Here is a 21,147-nt window from a genome sequence, read left to right as displayed (position 1 = left end):
AACACTACGCCAAGCGATCAGACTTCACAGCTAGGCTCACGACTGTCCTGACGTCAGTTGTTACTCGTGAAAATTCGACGTGCCAAATCTCTACCAGAAGCATTGTAACGCAGTCGCACAACAATTGGTCAGGCTGTGACGTCACACTTCCGGTCTTTAGGTCGTACCATGGGTGAATCGTGGCAAAGTCAAGTAGTGTGCGGTGGCCTTGTAAATCCATTCTCTATAAAGTAGCATGTACCAGGTATTAGTATTAAATGAGAAACACGAAGGCCCGCTGTGAATGAGAAGTGGCGCTCCTTGTGCACGCGCTACTGTGACGTCATGACATTTAGGAAACACAGCAGAACTTCCAACAACGGCAACAAATAAGATGTCTGTCGCATCACATACTTCATCTTGTTATGAATTACCAGTTCCTGAATTGAATTCCACTTCGAAAAGTGTACATCGTATTTGCTTCATTGCCCTAACTGTCTTAGAATACCTAGATCACGTGACAAAAGCGACAGGAATGAGGAAAATGTTGATTGAGGCTGATTAACGCTTTAACGAGCGAAGAGAGTTCAGTTCGTAAGCTCACTAGCTTATAGAGGGAAATTGTTTGTTTTTCGTCGCGTTGTATCCTCTGAATATGTAATCCATGATTCAACATCTTCAGAATTTTATTGGCTGTGAGTAACCAGATAAAGATTCATTGAATACCTATACAAAAGGCCAAATGACGCACAAGATAGGGTATGCCTCGAACATGTCAGAATGGTTAAAGGGTCTTACTGAGTACAGTTTTGTAAAGATAACTGTGTAGAGCATTGCTCAGCTTTGAAGTGGATCACGAAAATGGCAACGTCTTTGGACGAAAAATTCAGTTCATTTATTCCTTTTATTAACTGTAAGATTAATTTTCTTTCGTAACGCTTTCTTGTGAACCGGTTTTTGTGTGTATGTGAGTGTGTGTGTGTGTCTTTGTTTGTTTGTTTGTTTGTTGTTTGTTTGTTTGCTAGAATCGGGGGTAAAGGGATGGTTTTAGAATGTCATATCCCGTCAAAAGCGATCATTATTTCGTACATGTGATGATATACCCAAATAATATTTTGTTCTTGAAATCATTGTTCTTGAAATCATTTTTCGCACGGTATACATGTACTTCATTTCGATCACTTCTGTTTCTTTTTTACTATACAATGTATGATTACTAAAGGTCCTCAATTATTGTACAGTCTTTTCATTTCACTATGTTCTATTTACCTTGTTCTCTGTTATCAAAAGAAGTGAAACATATGTTATGTCGGAAAATGAAATAAACTTTGAATTGAATTGAATTGAATAAATTGAAGTTCAAGTACAAGATAAATTCACTCTTCCTTATTAATTATCTAGAAGAGGGAGTGATAATCTAGTTGGATGATAATGCTCCATCTTACATGACTGTCTTTAAATCGGTAAAAATTTGATCAAAACCCAAACATTTTTGTTTCAAAGCGGCCTCAGTCTCGCTTTGATCCGACAGTCCGAGAGAAGGCATTATGGATGAGAACTATTCTTTTTTTTGTTCAACTCTCGTTTGTAATAGAGGGCTCTGTCTCAAACTCTCTACGAGCGCCAGCTACGTCGGCTAGCGGGAGAACCTTCTTCCCACAATAAGATATAATGAAATTGTAGATCCTAGCAGGCGAAAGTCTCATTGAAAAGGTTATTTTCGAATGATTGTGCAGAAATTATTTTTTTCCTTTACACACACGCATAATGTCATGCTGCTTTATTACACTTAATTATTTCTGACATGTCTTGCGTTTACCGATTTCATAACTGCTCAACATGACTCTATTTCAGCTGCACAACTCATGTTTACATATCAGGTAAACAACACAGGCCAAGCAAGAATGTGCAATGTTTACAATGTAATAACACAAAAAACGTGTTGTAAATATTACGTTTTCGATTGGCGTTGCTTAGATCCTATCCCTAATACCTGGAAATTAAAACAACAACAACAACAACTTGTTTTCCTTTGTTTTCAGTAAAATGCAGAAGGCAAACTGAGTGGCCAAGAGATCAATTTTGAATCACTCCCTTTGCTCGATTTGGAAAGGATTTTCTTGGTAAACAGATACCTGTTATTGTTTTTATTGATTTAATAACATAATAATGATGAAACAGGTGTGCTTGAGTATTCGTATGCAAGAATGGTCGTCATTTTCACCTGAAATATATGTCATGCAACACAACGGACAAAATGACACCATTAGACACCTTCTTATCGAGGTAGAAGTAAGAACGCACCCCCCCCCCCGTAAACAAATGCAAATCAGACACACACACACAAACACACACACACACACAAGCACACACAAACACTACCATACACACACACAATCACACTCACAAATAAAGGTGACTGCAAAATGAAATAAGTATGAAGCACAATTATAATGCATTGTATAACTGATATACACGAAATTTTCGTTTGAGTGTGAGTGACTGGATGTGTGTAGGTCTGTTTCATTTCGTTTCATTTCAGATAAAAGTATGCAATACAATGACCCCATCAATAGGACCTTCCTGTAGAAGAGTGCTTGAACCAAAAGTTTCCTAAACGTCGGTATAATAACCTGTGTTTTCTTTGATGGGAATCATCAATAGAAATGATTCAAAGAATGATCTAATGGTGAAATGTTTTCTTCTTTCCTTTAAAAAGGTGAATCTACTATTACATTCTTTCCCAAAGCAGATCGCATGATTATAAACCTGCAAAGAAAAATGAATGAAACATAACTTCTTGAAAAATAATTATGTATGTGTTTATAATACAATTACATAATTGTATAATAGTTGTAAGACATCATATTCCACAGATAAGTAGCTTTCTCTTTTCTATCTCTTCGAAGACACAGAACATTTATGCTAGTGACAATGACGAATATTATGGCATTTTCAGTGCTAATGATACATTTATTACGTAATATGTACAACGCAAATACATAATGACATTTACACAAACATACATTTACGCGGATATATGGGTATGAAACGAATGGCATTTCGTAGAAACATTACACAATCGGATGATTACAGTACACTATCTCAAAGGTTTCAAGTTATAAAAAGTTATTCCTTGCATCTATATATGTATGATTGCGTATTTGATTGTTCTCATGAACGCCTTCAAATCATCCTGTTATTTATTTTCCTTCATGAGCTTCAGAGAGCACGTATCCAAGTGGTATCAGATCCTGTCAGAGCACAGAAATATGTAATTTTTGTCGGCAATTATCCGAAAGTAATGATTACGATATTCAATATGGTCTTCTTTTAATACCCAGGGTTGTCTCTTCAGCGTTAAAACTAAAGCTGTATCAGAGGGCCCTTCCATTATTATTACCCTTTTCATAGCGTTGCTAGGTATCCACTAATACATCCGGGTGGAGAGGGACACAGTGGTTAGTAAAATCTTGTCCCAGGACGTAAGCATTTGACGGGAATCGAATTCGCGAGTCCTCCGACTGAAAGTCTACAGTCTTATCTAATATGTCACAGCGCCCTCACAATGTTGCTGTTGTTGTTTTCTTCTGCCAAGGACTGCCCAGCTTTCAGATACGAATCTTAATCATTATACTTCTTCCTTCCATAATTTAAGAAATATAAAACTGACAACTGTACTATTGTAATGTGAAACTTCGTGCAAGAACAACATTTTCATTCTTTATTTACTCTCCATAACATGTTTGTGGTAGGATACATTATCTACATGTGATATGGATTTAATACGTTATGTTTACAGAGAGACATATCATGCATTACATACAACATTTTTGCCATTATAACTATCAAACCACTACTGCAATGTTCTACTATTGGACACTCCTCCACTTGCCACTGGTGACTAGAATTAACTGTAAAATTGCTGCGGCAAACGTGTTAAGTTTCCTGACTTCGGTAGTCTTTACACACAATTTGACTGATCACATTGTGTATTGAGTCTACTTATCCCAGTAGAGGTATGAGCTAAAGTTGATTTAGTGTTTGATTAAAAATAAGATACGACATGCTATACATTTACGGCAATATCACCTCGTTACATATTCTGACTATACTTGAACGAGTAGCACGAGTAGAACGAGTACTCCAATGTCTGAAATTAACAAACGATGACTAACATCGAGAAGAATCCAGAATGGATGCTTAGAATAAGACTTTTTAAAGATAGCCTATAATGACCACATGGTGCATTTGATATATGAGAGTGCGTCACGGAATAATGCAACAAGGTCATACGATCCGAAGACTCAAAACAGGGGAAATTAGAAAACCTATACAATTTTTATTTTATGTATTTTCTGAATGAACAATGATATTTAAAAAAAGAATGATACTTTTTAATCAATGCTTACTTATAGAAGACTTGTTTTGATTAGTTTAATGGATTCGAAGGGTGACAAACCCTCTAAATGGACCCTACAGTTTTGGTTAAGACCTAATTTCAGGTTTCTAACATTTTTTGGTGAGATAATGAGAAACCTCTTATGAAATATGAAAGAGCATGTAATTCTATGAGGAATTGGGTTTGGTTTTGAAATGGCTGAGATATCAAAAAAGAGTGATTCTAATAAAGTTTGGGACCCACACTTCATTACGATCTCTTTGTTTTACTTTGTGATTGGATGTTTCAGTCATTCCAAACCCTATTTTCATCAAATAAACTTTGAATTCCTCTTAGAATGGTATACTCTGAACTACATCATAAGTAATTTCTTGGTATCTCGCAAAAAGTTAAAAGCCCAATTCCCATCTCCATCAATACTGTACCATCCCTTTAACTTCACCTTCAACTTTATCAAATTTCGAAAGGATGATGACGGCATTGTATAGTTAGTTTCAGTCATGAATAGATGTATCTTATGACTTTGCAAACTTTCACTTTCAATAGTCAGATAATTCTTTTGTATGGTCGCTATTAAAGCAGCTTTATTTCTTGTTCATTGTTTATGCACGCTGCTCAGATGTGTGGGATAAAGCACTTGAATAGACCCTGAACTCGGCGCTTCTTTTATCAATACACAATTTACCAGGGTGGGTACTTGCTCTCCATTGTTTAGACGAGTATTGAAAGTTCATTCGTATATTGTATTATATATCACTTCAAAGTTCTTTCGAAATCTGCCTTGGATAAGAAAACCACATGTAAGTTGGTGTTTTCTGGTGGTACGTCACATAAAACTGCTTCCGTATTATAAGACTGGTACGCACAACACATAAGATAATCTATGTCTGTGACATTCATCTACATTTCCTCATGCAATGCATAAACCACGCGTCTTGTTCACCGTTGCATACAACCCCTCGCACATTACTTTTTAGCTGACCAAGCTTTTTTCATTTTTTTATTCACCCGTGTGTAAAGTTCCTCACTAATCGGGCTCTTGGGGTTGTGGCGCTCAGTTAAGTTATCAACTTCTCTCTCATTAGGAATGATATCGATGAAATCTTTTTCAGGACCAAGGAAACAATATTCACCCGAGTCGAAATATTCACGGTGATGTCGTCTGTTACTAGTTTCAATGTTTTTAGGTACCCCCGGATCTACCTTAAAGTAATAAGCATCTTCAGACGGAGCAGCTGTTGCGGAACATATATCGGACCAGGCCTTACGTTCTTTTCTGTTAGAGTGAATGCCAGGTTGAGAAATAGCAGAGATAGATCGGTGAACTGGGTTGTGAACGTATGCTCTCTTGTTGTTGGAGGCATGATTGATATGATCGTAGACATTGTCGTTTAATATATTTCTAGACTTGGGAAAATGGTCAGATTTGGATGAGTCTGCATATTCGTTTTCCAGCTCCCCTTTGGCTTGAGACCCAGAGGCAATTCGGGCATTCTGCCTCTGAGCGCAAACACCGTCAGGGCTTTTTGTAAAGTTCAGTGAGTTGTAACATGTGTCATCAAACATGTGCACTTCACCAGGAGATCTAGGGCCACTCTCTCTCATCCCAGGGTGGGTTGGGAACGGGCGATCCTCTGCTTTAGCGTCTGTACCGGTAGTGCTCAAGACGACATGATCGACCGGGCGCGGATTTTGGTTGGGAGAGCCTACAGGATGCATTTCCAATTGCTGATTTGAAGCTTGTGAGGCCCTATGTCTGTTACTCAAATAAAATAAAAACAAATAATAGCTACAATGTTATAATCATACTGTCAATCCTCAAGATCTGGTGGAAAATAAAAACCACTGATTAATATCGATACTGGGTAAACATGTTTGTTATATACGCCTTACATGATACGGTAGCAATCTACTATCAATCGAAGGTATTTGATATTGCACTTATTCATAAAACACAAGACATTATGGTATTTTGTTAACATGTCGATATATTTTGATATTGAATGTACATTATATCAGTCACGTACATTTTATGATAAAGATATATAGAGAAAAAAATTATTTGTGGATGCCACCAAGAGCTTAGCTCCATGCCACGATTTCCCCCCCCCCTCCACTGTAGGCATACTAGGTACATTGAATTATGCAAACTCTCACCTGTTCTTGTCACGCTTGTACCAAGCCACGGAAAGGACGACAAGTAATATGAGAACGACGCACAGAAAGGTTCCCAGGATGTAGAGACCTGTACTAGGCCTATTATCTATTCGAAGATGACCAGACAGTGAAGTATAATGCATGAAATATAAATCTCGAGCCAATGAAAAAGAACAAACTGCTTTGACAGAATGTGAAGAGATTTCTAAAACAGCCATTTCATAATTCTCTTCATTATTTTAGAATAATGACATAAGTACTGAGATGAGATAACATATCAGTAATCCAATATATGATAAGAAATATCCTTTTTTCAATGTCTTATACTGCATCACATTTATCAGGGCAGAATAATTGCTGGCTTATTTATACAGGACTTAAGTAAAAACGCAAAATCTATGATAAACAGGTGATTGACCTCAGCTCACAAGAAGGTAAAGCAAGGGAGGGGGACATGATTCTGTCATGAAAAAGAAAAATTAAGTTACGTTACGGTAAACGAAATTTGTCTTTAAATCGTCGTCGGATATCCCCCCCCCCCTCAAAAAAAAAAGATATAGGAAAGTAAAAAACTGAGGGATTGACTGGACCCTAAAAAGACTGAACAAGAAGCTCATCGGAAGAAATCATGATAACTCCACTTGTTTGTTGCAAAGTTGTCTCTTCTTCATGGGCTGTCATTCGTACCATACCCATTGACATATTGAAAATGATGAAAATAAATGTAGATATTGTGCCTCATTCACAGCTGTCGTGTTATCATATTCTGTACTTTAGTCTTTATTTAGATTATCAAAATATGTAAATACTATAGTTCAGAAATGTAATTGGGGGCTTAGCAAGTAAGTGTCTTGGACACAATAGGCAAGATCTTAACATAATTATTTAATGGTAATTGTATTTGAAGCCGAAAAAGCTCTCTCAAAAGAGGATTGATCCTTGAGTTGTTGGGTTTTTTTTTTGTTTGTTTTTTTTTTTTGGGGGGGGGGGGTTGGCAGTAGATTACTATTAAGTCATAAAGAGAAACAATTTCAAATGGTTCTGCTTTGTTTTTGTTTTTCATAAAGAAACCTACAAATGCACACACTTGACTTGATAACTTTAACTCATAGATTATGATAACACACTAATAGTGTGCTCCTTGCAATATACTCAATTGATGTGCCTTTTATATTTGTTGGTGGCGTTGTGTCGATTCTGGCATAGTGACACTCATTATCTGTAACAGAACCACACAAATACTAATTCGATTGTACCAAGGGAACTATAGTACAACAAGAAGCAGACAGATTTCTCTGACAAAGTGTTCAAATTTGATACACTTTTATCAAATGCATCGTGTAGATTAGTTCTATCACCTGCAGCAAAAGGATACGTCCCTCTGATATTTTGACCGTGGATAACATCAGCACATATTGTACACCCACTTTTTGGTTTGGTACTTTGATTTTTGAAGGAAATGTTACAAAGGAGACGTATCATTATTGATATGGACGTTAAAAAGCAGTTAAAGCGTTATAAAAGGACGACCACTTGCAAAACAGTATGATGATGCGTGTTCATTTTAGATGCACACTCCATTATGAAATAACGAATCCGGACCAAGAATTGTATAGGCTTATCTTACAGAGGCACCTCCTTGGTTTTAACGTATGTGTGGGAAGAAGGGCATGTGAGCGGGGGGGGGGGGGGGGGGGGGGGGGGCTTTTTGTAATCTTTTTCACTTATTATTTTTTTTTTTCGTAGTAAGCCTATTTTGACAGTTATCTGGCAGTTGTAGAATAAGTGCAACCATGTCCTGAAGGAAATGAAATTCCTCTTTGTTGATCCTCATTTTTATTTGTTTATCATTCATTCATTCATTCATTTATGTATTTGTGTATTTATTTATTTGATTTCATTTGATTTGATTTATTGGTTTCTGTATCATCATTGTACATATACACATTCATGTACAAACATAAATATAAGTTGTTCGCAGAGTATTTTCTTGTTCATTGCCTGTGTACAATGTACAGCAGAAGTACAGCAAAACATACAATGAATAATACAGAGGGGCTACAGCATAAGCGTAGCTTGATTTGCGTGCAGCCCCCGTAGCATAACATAATATTATAACATACATCGGAAGGAGAATAGGAGGGATTTATTTGTTTATTTACTTACTCTACCTTATCCATTCATTCATTCATTCATTCATTCATTCATTCATTCATTTATTCATTCATTTATTCATTCATTCATTCACTTTCTGATTTCCCGAAGGTTGAAGTAAAACGATTCTTTTCTTTTTCTATTTATGGAGGAGAGGGGTGGGCATTGGATTCGCGGTGCCAGCCGTCAGGTGGTAGAATCATCGACACCAAGCAGCACGATATCTGTTCTTCACGTAATCAGTGTGATCGTACTGTCTCTTACTAAACTATCACCTATAAACTGAAAAAGGGGACTGATTCTTTTATTATTCATAATGACATACTGTAAGATGAATTTGTAAAACAGACCGTTTGGTGCACTATCGACTGCCTGGCAAGACGGGACTGACGAGTTCCAAACTGGGAAGTAAGTCGACCATCCAGGTAGTCTCACACACAGAAGGTTCGCGCTGCTGATGCGGAAGAAACTTTGACTACAGGGGAGAGTCATGTCGGATGCAATGTTCGTAATGTCAGAATCCCAATAACCATTACACACGGGACCAGGATGCTTCCAAAATCCGACAGACACTGTCGGGAAAAAAAAGAGAGAAAAGTTGAAATTTGAATGCACTATTATTTTTATACAAAACACTACATCTTGTTAATATAATAATTTTTTATATTCTATACTGTTTTCATATATTATTTTATATTATTCTATTTTTCATGTTCTAATATGCTATGTTTATTTTTTTGTAAAATAATTTTACCACAAAAAGATATATAAAAACAGTACTAAGAAAAGATTTTGTATCGTCACCTAAAAATCATTTACTTCCGCTGTCGCCGTCATTTCAATAACCCTCATGACAATAATCCAGACCTCCTTTTTATGTCCAAGCTTTGTGATACAATCGTCCAAGTGAACATTGACCCTATACCCGTGTGATCACTATGCTCGACCGATAGGCCTATCATAACTGAAGAATTACCCGCCAACTTAAACCCATAAGTAGCAACTATTGGGATTTGTCAATGCAATACATGTATTGTAATTCGGCTTTTCCCACCACGTTTAAGTTTCTTATCAGCCGTATTAGCGGCGATGGTTTGCTTATACATATAATGATAATGTTCTTTGAAGGACTAAGAAATGCAGGACTGTATCTCAGAAGTAAGTGATAAAGCAATAGGGTAACACAGTCTGAAAACCAGTGCGAATATGACGTGTTATCAACATGATCATAAACTAATAATGCTAATTAAAGAGACTAATGTGAATAGGACAATTTCTTGATGACATTGGTCAAATGTTTTTGATACTCACGGTTATACAAACAGTGAACTTCCTGGCCTGGTTTTGCCTCAGTTTGAGGTGTCCAAGAATGAGTGTAGCTCAAGCTGGAAATAAAGTGGGCATACTCCTCTGATTGATAACATATGCAGTTCTTTTCATTAACAATAGCGATGTCATGATTTCCATTTTTCCCTCTACAGGCAGACACACACTCTTCATCAGAATGAACGTTAAAACAGGAAACATCCAAATCCTGAAAAGTACGATGATCGCCTACGTAGCATCCGAGAAATCCAGGTTCTGCAAAAATACAAAATGACATACTAGATAATATCTGCAAGCGATCTCTTTGTATGAATGGTCACTAATCAATTTCATAAATTCCCGATAGTTTAAGTGGTATAAATCACCAGTAACTTTCAGACGTACTATAGATAAGTTACTTTTTAGCACCATTAGCATCTACACATAACATGTTAATCCATGAAGATTTAAGCTACGAACGGACTAATCAAGTCTTAATGAAGGAGAAGCTTTGCAACATTATTACCAAAGGGAAGAGGAGGATGAGAGTATGTAATCAACTACTAGTATATTTGTATATAAATTGCAATCCCTCTAATCCTGGCGATAAAACTCGTCATTGCAGTTTTAAATCGAAATTCTCTGTTGTATGTATGTTGTAGAATTGAATTTGTTCGCTCTGTTCAGTTATGAAGAATGTGTTAATCTGTCAAACGACGGAGAGTAGTTTTGTTCGGCGCGTCAACTGCTTCATCATGATGAAACTTGTTCGCCTTTTAATTGGAAATTATAACGTTAAAGGGGATGGCTAGTAACCGATCAGTGGGAATCAGTGGGAATGCTGGGGGATGATTGTTCCAATCCTTGTGGGATTCATTTAAGAGTACATTATATATCTACTGTTGCGTGAAAATTATTTGCTTCAGAACGGTCTCATATTCAAATAATGTGCAGATTAATTGCCCCGTCACTGACCAGGCACGCTAACCTGGAAACACCAAACTGCACATTCCTTACTTGAATATGAGACCATTCTGAAGCAAATAATTTTCACACAACAATAGATATATAATGTACTCTTAAATGAATCCCACAAGAATTGGAACAATCATCCCTCAGCATTCCCACTGATTCCCTCTGATTGGTTACTAGCCATCCCCTTTAAAGAGAAGCGATCAGATGGATAAACCGAGCTTCAACCGTATAGTACACGCCGTCTTACAAAAACCACTGGAAAACATCATATATATATGTTTTGTTGGAGATTTAATTACAAAAAAAAAATACTCATAGCAAACAAAAAGAGAGAATATCTTATACAATCTGTGAAAGAGAGTAATCTATTCTATTATATTTACCGTCAAATTGACCCGATTTTATTTTGCAAGTGTCTTTATTGATTATGTTTATAGTGTGATTATTTATTGTCTGGGAAAAGTCCACAGTATCCTTGTTTCGTGGTAAATAAGTATATAAAAGACACGTTCGACACCTTAGAAGATGTTTTTTTTTTCCCCACTTCATTTCCCAAACTATTTCACGCAAACGGTAAGCAATTCAATCAGATAAATATCAATATAGAGATGAAGTATTCGGTTTTGTCGTTTACATGAAGTCAAGCGTCTTGAAGGTTAGGCATTGATACAAACAGTATGCCATTTGAAAACAACGCACAAGGGGTGCGTTTCATACACTTTATACAGCCGAAACAAAAAGTCTTTATAATTCCGACAGGAGGTATCTTATGCGATCCCTCCTATTTTGGTATGTATTGGTGTGTCATTAGTCACCCAACTCTTCTTCTTCCATTAAAAGTATTTTGTATTGGCTTTGAAGTCTACGATTATATCACAGAAATTTGGTTACATGGTACATACAAACCAGTAACCTCCTGAAAAAAAATGAATAAAGAAAAATAATATAATTCAATATCATTACACTTCTCATATTCAATCTTACCTCTGCACCTGATTCTCACAGCGTTGTCCGAGAAACAGGCAGTGTCGTTAGATACACGTAGGCAATCTTTAAATCTTGCACTCCGACATTTATAACCTGAAGTATGATAAATATATCTTCATATCACTGTAAATTTGGCATAGGAGAATCGGGGATATGGGGAAAAGAACACCAGAACCCATTGCACTGATCGCTGTCAAGACTTAACTCGAGTATGTCCAACATTGTTATCAAAATAATGTACAATTTCAATACGGTGCATCTAGAGGTTTTTAAGATAATCACTTGTTATTTCGTTTTGCATCTGAATTCAAGACATGGAGTGAAAATATCAGTGATATATCCAGTGCATTATCAGTGCATACTTAACATTGTAGTTACCTTGATAAAATGAAAATCGTTGATTTTTCTTCGACGCAGCTGCACTTGAAATATGTTGAGCCGAATAATCTTTTACCGCTGGAGACCCGAGCTCTCTGCAGACTGAATCAGCAGCTCTGAGGTTAAAACCATCATAGCACACATATCTGTCGGAGTCCAGGACCACTAAGCCATCCAGGGGAGAGGGTCCGCCTATTAGCTTTACAGATGGCATTTCTTTAAAATAAACGAGTATACTCTATATAAGGATTTGACAGTCGTTTCTTAAGAATTAGTAATATTTTGTACTATTAACTTTTTACCTTACGCTAACCTTCGTTTATAGGAGAACTTACACTGTTACCTTTAAAGAGTGCCACTGTTCTTGTTTCATATTTGATATGTAGTTGTTTTTCTTTCGCAATATCGCAGTTTGTATGTTTGTTTTGTTTCATGTCTTTTTACGGTTAAATTTTTATTTAAAAGCTAGGTTTTAATTTCATTAGCAACACTCTTACCCATAACTATTTTTTTCCTTTAGACTGTACTTGTTTTTATTCAATGTTGTGTTTGGGTCTGCCTTTTTAGGAAGGATTAATACTGATAATTCCGTTACTACATTCCCGAATGGCCGCCAATACGACTCCCAAGATGGGAAATTACACTATTTGGGCTAGTGTTAATCGTTTGACCTGTGAGTGTAAATTGTGTGACATGTTGGTATAGATGCTTAAATTTTTCTCGCAGGCATATTTTCACGAAACTTGTCTTATCATGATTATAACGTCATCGGAAATGGCTGCAAGCATGACCATCAATGATTATGCATTTACTATGCTTTAAAACAAATATTTGGTATGGGTATTTTCAGCAAGGCCCTCGTGTGGGAAAGGGTTATATCCACCAATCCGTCCAACTCCCTTCCTTGCTTAGTTGTTTCTCTTCTCGAAGATATCCCTTCTGTTTCACCCCATCCCTCCTCCATTCTGAAAACGGATGGACACCTCTCCTATCACTTAAATATGATATAAATTATAAACTTATGGACGTTTGCAATCAGTTATTCGTTTTAAGTTATTAGATTTAAGGGCAAGACTTCTTTTTTGGATATCTTTTTTTTGAAATTGTGTATTTTGTTGTAAGTCGGTATACTACTGTTGTCGATTAAACATTAATCAATCCATGGACTGTTATAATGCGTAGTGAGTTAGTCCTAATTTGAATAATATTTCTTTCTTGTTACGTGAGCCAATGTTCATTCAGAGCTCGCTCGCAAGTTTTCTTCCTGATTTGAGCAAGTGAACAAAAATGTACATGACACGAAAGAGTAGGTAGGGTGTGCATGCAATCCAAATCTTCGAGGTTTCCAGAATTGTTTCTGACGGGGTAGTGGGCTGCTAATACCTCGGTACCTCCGTATCCAATATCAAAAAAAAAAAAAAAAAAATCCGTGATAGGCTAGATCGTATCTGATATGATAACAGTTATTGTACAAGTACTAGAAACATAAATATGGCAGAGAAACGTTGCTAAAACCACAAGGCCTTGATTTATGTTGTTTTTGTTTTTGTTGTTGGTGGTGGTGGTGGGTTTTTTTTTGTTGGTTTTTGTTTTTGTTTTTGTTTTTGTTTTGTTTTTTTTTTGTTTTTGTTTTTGTTTTTGTTTTTTTTTTTTTGGGGGGGGGGGCAAAAGGCCACTAATGTTTCCTGGGTAGTATTCGAGGAATAAAAGATAAATCACGTTCTTTTATAAATATGCCTTTGCTACGACTCAGTGTATAATACATTGAGTCGTAGTAAAGGCGTGCTGAGGATTATATTATTATCCTCAGTAAGCTATATGCATACATCTATTTCTCGGCAGAAGACTAAGACAATGTGAGCTTAAAATAGAAATATTTGTACCCGCTGCTCAAGTAAGATCATGGAGAAAGTGTATAAACACTTATACTTATCATACAAGGCAATGGATACTTACCGTCGTAACATGTCACATTCATCTTAAAATTCGTTGGATTATAATATATGGTACCATGTACACGCACTTTTATCTCATGTGTCAGTGATAAAACGGAGACTGTTTTATCCACAGGCCCAGTCACAAATGTTCTGTTGGATATGACATCCTGAATATGAAATTCCATCAATATTTCCTTGATAGACTGAACTTCAATGAGAAATCGCCGTCCTGGAGGGGCCTGTATTACCCAAATACTGTTGGTGATGTTTTCTCTGTCACACGTTATACTGAGGTTTAGTCGCTTCCCCGGGCAGTTGAGAGTAATATCTGCAGGCACAATAAATGAAAGATCAATATAATTGAGTATTACTAACTGAATGTTGTCTTATCATTCACAGTTATTGTTTAAGAGAGGAATCATTGTTGTAAATTATACTATTTCTTGCTAAATTCACTTTCCGTTCCAAATTTCAGGGCTAGTACAGTCAACAAATCAGCAATGGCATTCAGTTGATTCTAATGTAAAAAATTGAAATACGGTGGTTCTTTGAGTTTTACATAATATGCGTGAAATAGACAAAATAAGATTAAAAACAATATCAGAATTGCGAGGTGCTACATGATTTTGTTTTTATTTTGTCTCGAATGCAATAGTGCATGCTTCAGCTAACAAAAGAAGAGTGAGTTGTGAAGCAATAAGATCTACGAGAATATCCTTGCACAAGAAACCACAAAAGACCATATAAGTACATACATTCCGTGTTGCTTTCTGGAGATGAGGAAGTGAGCAACGGCTCGTAGAGCAAGAAACAGACGATCAAACAGACCAAGGAAGACATTTTTGGTTATTGCTTTATGACAAAAATGAATACTGTTCTGAGGTCAGTCCTCTGTAGCCTTACAATTAATGAGTGACTCCAACTCAATGAGAGATATCACTGTACAAATTAATTCACTTCCAGGTGTAAAAAGGTTAAAGGTAAATTATAGCGGGAGTGTAGTTCAAAGTGAAGACTTCCAATACGCTGTGGACAAGTTTAACAATCACCAATGCGATTAATGTCATGTTGGTGTCATGGGAGAAACGACGGCCGAGATTGCGTGCGCATCAATGCTTGGCAACCCAAAAGCTTTGTGTAGCTGTATGAAACTAAGCTTCAGTTCAACTCCCATACTTCCTGAGGAGCGATCAAAAGCAAGTCGCCATTTACTGGAGAACACATGCTGATCAATAAACATAAACATTCTCATCCTACCTGGTACCCGTTTATACTCCTGGGTTAAGAGTAACAATGTGGACAAAGTGCATTGCTGAAGGGCAAAACACGTTGACATGCACATTCCCCTAGACTAAGCATAACTTTTACACCATGTTTTATGAAATGTCTTTTGGAAATCAAGTCTGTAGCTTAGAAGTTAATATAGGAAGAGAGGTGTATTTTCGTCAATAAATTTCCCTACAAATGTCTAAAGCCCCTCCTCCTTAAAAGTTCTCTTCTGAATTTTTACAACTCCTCGACAGTTTCATGAGAAGTATGCAGTTCAGTCCAGCCTTATCCTTTCCTTTTTTTATGGTATAGCATAATGGACTATATTATCATCTGTACGTGATTACCAACCAACATCATCGTTTCGTCTTAAAACGGCGTGTTTGTACACTGAAGTTTCATTTTTTTTCATCATTTGGAATTGGTATTAAAACTTGCAGTTGGGCGACAACTTGGTGGTCTAGTGGAGATGACGCCTGTCATCAGGAGGTCGTAGGTTCGAATCTTACTCGAGTACGTACCCCACGATTTTTATAATGGCTATTACTAAAACACTGATCAATTCAGTGTTTATTTACGTCGATGTAGGGCAATTTGTCAATCAGTTGCTATCTAAAAGTCGTTTAACTTTAATCGTTTGCTTTAATTTCGTTCTAATCATTCATCAACTTGTAAATATGGAATGATGCTTCACGTTCTAACATTCCAGGGACTATGTCGTTCAATCCTTTGCTTCTTTACTGGTTTTGTGTTGTTGATTTGGGTGTTTTTTTCCCTATTTCTCATGATAATCTTTTCTATTTCATCTTTCCTTTTATTTCCTTTACAACTACATAAATATCTAAAACAAAAAATTATTTTCATGCTTCCATCCCTTAGTAAGAGTGGGCAATTTTTATGAAAAAAATGCCATGTAATACTTTTGCTCCTTCCAGATACTTTCGATTGATTCAACTACATGTGATCAGCATATTTGTCGAAGACATCAACTTCAATTGTTCATTTTTATGACTTTTTGTCTCACGACAATCCTCACGACTGATAGATTGTTAGTGTGTTTCAGTTTTGATATGAAATCCAAAGTGCTGTTTATGATCTATTCAAACCTTAAGGGCTTTAAGGAAGCAATGTGTGTGGAGGGCTGACTCACGTCTCTAATAGAGGGATGATATAGTATTGGTTGCGGTGAGGATTCAGCTTTTAACTTTTTGCCACACCTAAAAACCAGTTTGTCTCCCTCTACAGATGAAAATTGTGAGATCGCAACTGCTGATCAATAATTTTTTTTAGCAAACATGTCACTGCCGGCAACCACGGATAGCCTGATGATAGTGTCGCTGCCCCGAAAGCAGTAGATTATAGGTTTGAGATCCGTGGTTCATTTTCTTCGACATGTTTGTTAAATTATAGATCAGCAATTGAGATATTACAAAATGATTTCTATTGTAAGAGACACAAATTAGAGAAAATTCTCACATCAACTACACCCCTCTGTTTAATATTCTCTTCTTTTTTTTAAAATTAGAAACCACTTAGGAAATGTTACAGAGTATATACATAAACGCAAACAGAAAATCTGACAAGTACGAATATTATTTATTAGTGGAAAATTGAGCAAAGAAAATGAGATTCCATAGGGATTCGAACCCGAAACCTCCTGATTGCTAGCCCGGTCCTCTCCCGACTGACCTATAAAAAGCCCTAGTTGTGTTTCGTTGCCAAAACCCTAAATTCTCAATGCTCGAATGGTCAGAAGCTATAGCAGTGTGTTTGTGTGTGACACAGACGTGCACACTCTTGAACCTGACATAAACCCAAAGGATAATTCAACTTGGGGTAAATGCCATTTTCTTTGATCAATTTTTCACTAATTACTGATATTCATTCTGGTCACTCTTTCTGTTTGCGTTTGGAACTTACTCAAAAAGCTGCATCACTTCGTTGATCCCTCGCATTTATCTCAGATATTTCAAAACTCATTTTCATCAAATAAACTTTGAACTCCTTTTAGAATTATAGTGTGCTCTTTCATATTTCCTAAGAGGTTTCTCATTATCTCACCAGGAAAATTAGAAACATGCATCTCAACCAAAGGTATATCATCCCTTTAAGCGGGGTTCCCACTATCGTGCGATCCATTGCGAACGCCACGATTGGACATTCGTAACTGATCGTGGAAATTTGTTGAACTCGTCTGAAATTTCACGTTTGGATACGAGGTTATGCGAGTCAATACGTGTTGGTACGCTTGGATGCGATATGGTCACGATTGGTCTATTTCAAGCGATACGATCTGTCACGATCTGGTCTGCCGTTCAAATACGATCCGACAGGATTGTCCTGATTGAGTTCACGATTGGTACCGATCTAACATGACCATTACGATCAGGATTCCCGATCTGGTACGTGCAGCAACGTACTGATACGTTCCAATACGAATACCGCGAACCAATACGGGCTGCTGAGATAAGATACGATATCTTTTACGATCGGGATGAGAAGCGACCCCCATTAAGGCGCGATTGGACCCGAATGGGAATATCATAGTCCGGCTGACGAAAGATTTCATTGTTTCCCTTAAGTTATGCAGAGTGATTAGGCCTATTAATTTTATCCACAACCATTGATGATGGCAAGGCTTGACAGGTTGACGATGATGACAACGTAACCTTTGCAGTATTGCTAATGACGATTATGTTACCAGAGAGAAAGCAGCACCCAGGCCAGCCATAACCTCAGATATTCCCTCGTCTAATATTAAACGTTAAAAAAAATCAATAGATTATCAAATCGACATGCTCACCCTCCCCCCTCACAAAAAAGAATGAAATAACGAACCCATATACATAAGATCAGATGATTACCCCTCTTCCCCAGAAAAAAAAAAAAAACCAGCAAGACAAAATGACCTTTCTCTCCAATACATGAAGAAAATAATTATATGATGAAATGGAAGCTGAGAAAGAGGATGGGATCATTTTGAATGTTATGTAACATAGTATTATGTGTTACATACGTTCGATATAAGGAAGTTGGCCGAATGGATAGTATTGCTTTTGTAAATGTGTTCGATTTCACATTCGCAAAGTGTATGTATCATATGCCTTTTTATTTCAAAATGTCGTTATCTCATGGGTTATTAAAAGTTTGGTTTATTCGGCTTGATTTAGTGTTTTACTTAACAATGTTTAACCAGGGAGGTGACCTCACCTCCCTGGTTTAACATAACTGATACACACACATAACAGAAAAGTGACTCCCTAATCAAAATGATGTCACTTTCTAACAAAAAAGGAGGTTTTACGCAAAATTATTTCGCAGGGGTATATTGCTACACTTATTGAATAACTAACTGTGAAAAATAATAAGAGTGATCTTCATTGTCATAATCATACGGGTGATCTCACATCCACGACAATGGTCACTTCTACATTTGCAGTAATAATGAGAGTTGAAAATAACCATTTTCCTCTAAAAGTATGCTCTACCAAACATACAAAAAAAGACATTGAACAATGTTGAAAAGTGTCAAAATAGATGCAAAGGGGTCAAACGATGGCTGATGAAACAACAACTCTCAATTACTATGTACAATACACAAACAGCAGGACACTGCACCCCCCAAAAAAATACTCTGTTATATACTTTTAAAAATTAACCATTTGCCTTTGATATGTACCCATTCAAGCACGATTCATTAAATTATTCTCATCTTTGTACTGACTTTAGTCAATACGTGCAGACATACAATTGCCATTTTATTTTTGCTCATTTTTTTGTTTCCTTACAAAAGTTATCCCATATCCTGTTTTTTGTGTCTGTATGATGGTAATAGCAACTCATTAATAAAAACATCATTAACATAATGTATGAAAACATCTAAAAATCTGTAATACAACTTTCACTTTATGAAATCATTAAAAAATGATTTTGATAATGTACCTTAAAAATTACGACAATTAGACCCCACACCGTCATACAATTTATCGTTTGGAAATAATAATCTAAAGATGGAGGCTACCACCTATCAGAATACAAAATGAATTAATTTATGAGTAAAATAAGGGCAAATGAGCAAAAAATAATAATAATAGTAAGCGGAAGTAAAGTAAAATCAACACGATTAAGAAGCACGATTAGAAGAGATTTGCTGCGTTTGGATACGATCCTAGACGATCTGATGCGATGAAGATGATCAAAAACTAATCGTGTTAATCGTAGAAAATTTTTGAACCGTCCAAAATTTTCCTACGATTAACGCGATTGCCACGATTGACCTTAAGATCTGATACAATCTGATAAGACCGTCACGCTTGCTGCACGATTAAGACCACGATTTCAATCGTGGCGCCAATCGTGATAGTGGGAACCCGCTTTACAGGCTTTTGTACATCCACCGGATTTAATGAGTTGCTATATAGGTTAGTGCGATTTTTTTTTTCACTGGCATACCTCAGTACTCAATTGCTGACTGGCTTTATCAAAGACGAGTAATTTGTATTCATAGTGAATCAATATCTCTATTTCTATCAAAATGGAAATATTAAAGGCAGGGAAAGGCCGTTTTAGATCTATATGTTACATCGCAGAGGGAATTTATAATCCAAAGTATACCATACATTATTTAACTATAATATGTGGTGGAAGTGATGTGTACATTGTGTTGGCATGGGTTTTGTGTATTCAATACACGAGGTGCCAGTGGGTAGTTTGCCGTTAAAACGTTGTGGGTTTTATGACAAAGCCCATATGTTAAAATCATTTTTTTTCTATTTTTTGTAATGTTTTAATAAGGAAGGTTCTTCATATTTGTGTAATAGTCATCATGATGTCTACAATGTTGCTATGTTGACAGACTTTTATCATCATGAGGAATATAGTATAGATTAAAAAAATACATTTTCACTTCGAATGTTATACCGTTTGTGTATTGCAAAGAAATCCAAACAACTATCAAAATTTGCAAGAGTCATTTTGTTATGGTGTAAAACAAAAAAAAAGTGCAAAAAGGGTAGAGACACATCACTTAGATTTAAATTCATACTAATGTCATTAGCACTTAAAGACACGACAAGTGAGGGATATGACGTTCGGAAAGTTGCACTTAGTAATCTGGCTGTAAAAGTCTTGTAATTGTTTTTTAAGGAAGACGTGAATGATTTTTGTCGAGTCATCGAAATCATGCCAGAGAGAACAATGAATTTATTTTTGGTTAAGAAAATATCTTAGGGTATCAACTCTCTCTATATTCATGATATAAGGAAATATTGAAATTTCTTTCCTTTGGTTTAAAGGGACCGATAGTTTTGGTTGAGACCTAATTTCAGGTTTCTACATAAACATTTGTGGTAAGATAATGAGAAACCTCTTATAAAATATGAAAGAGCGTGTAATTCTATGAGGAATTCAACGTTTATTTGATGAAAATTGGGTTTGAAATGGCTGAGATATCCACAAAAGAGAGCGATTCTAACATCGTGTGGGACCCACAATTTATTACTATCGCTTCATTTTACTTTGTGTTTGGATGTTTCAGTCATTCCAAACCCAATTTTCATCAAATAAACTTTGAATTCCTCTTAAAATGGTATGCGCTGTACTATT

The sequence above is a fragment of the Diadema antillarum genome, unplaced genomic scaffold (assembly GCF_040938485.1).
Source record: "Diadema antillarum isolate AM-2024a unplaced genomic scaffold, OU_Dant_1.0 scf00000153, whole genome shotgun sequence".
NCBI lineage: Eukaryota > Metazoa > Echinodermata > Echinoidea > Diadematoida > Diadematidae > Diadema > Diadema antillarum.
This window is presented reverse-complemented; position numbering follows the sequence as displayed.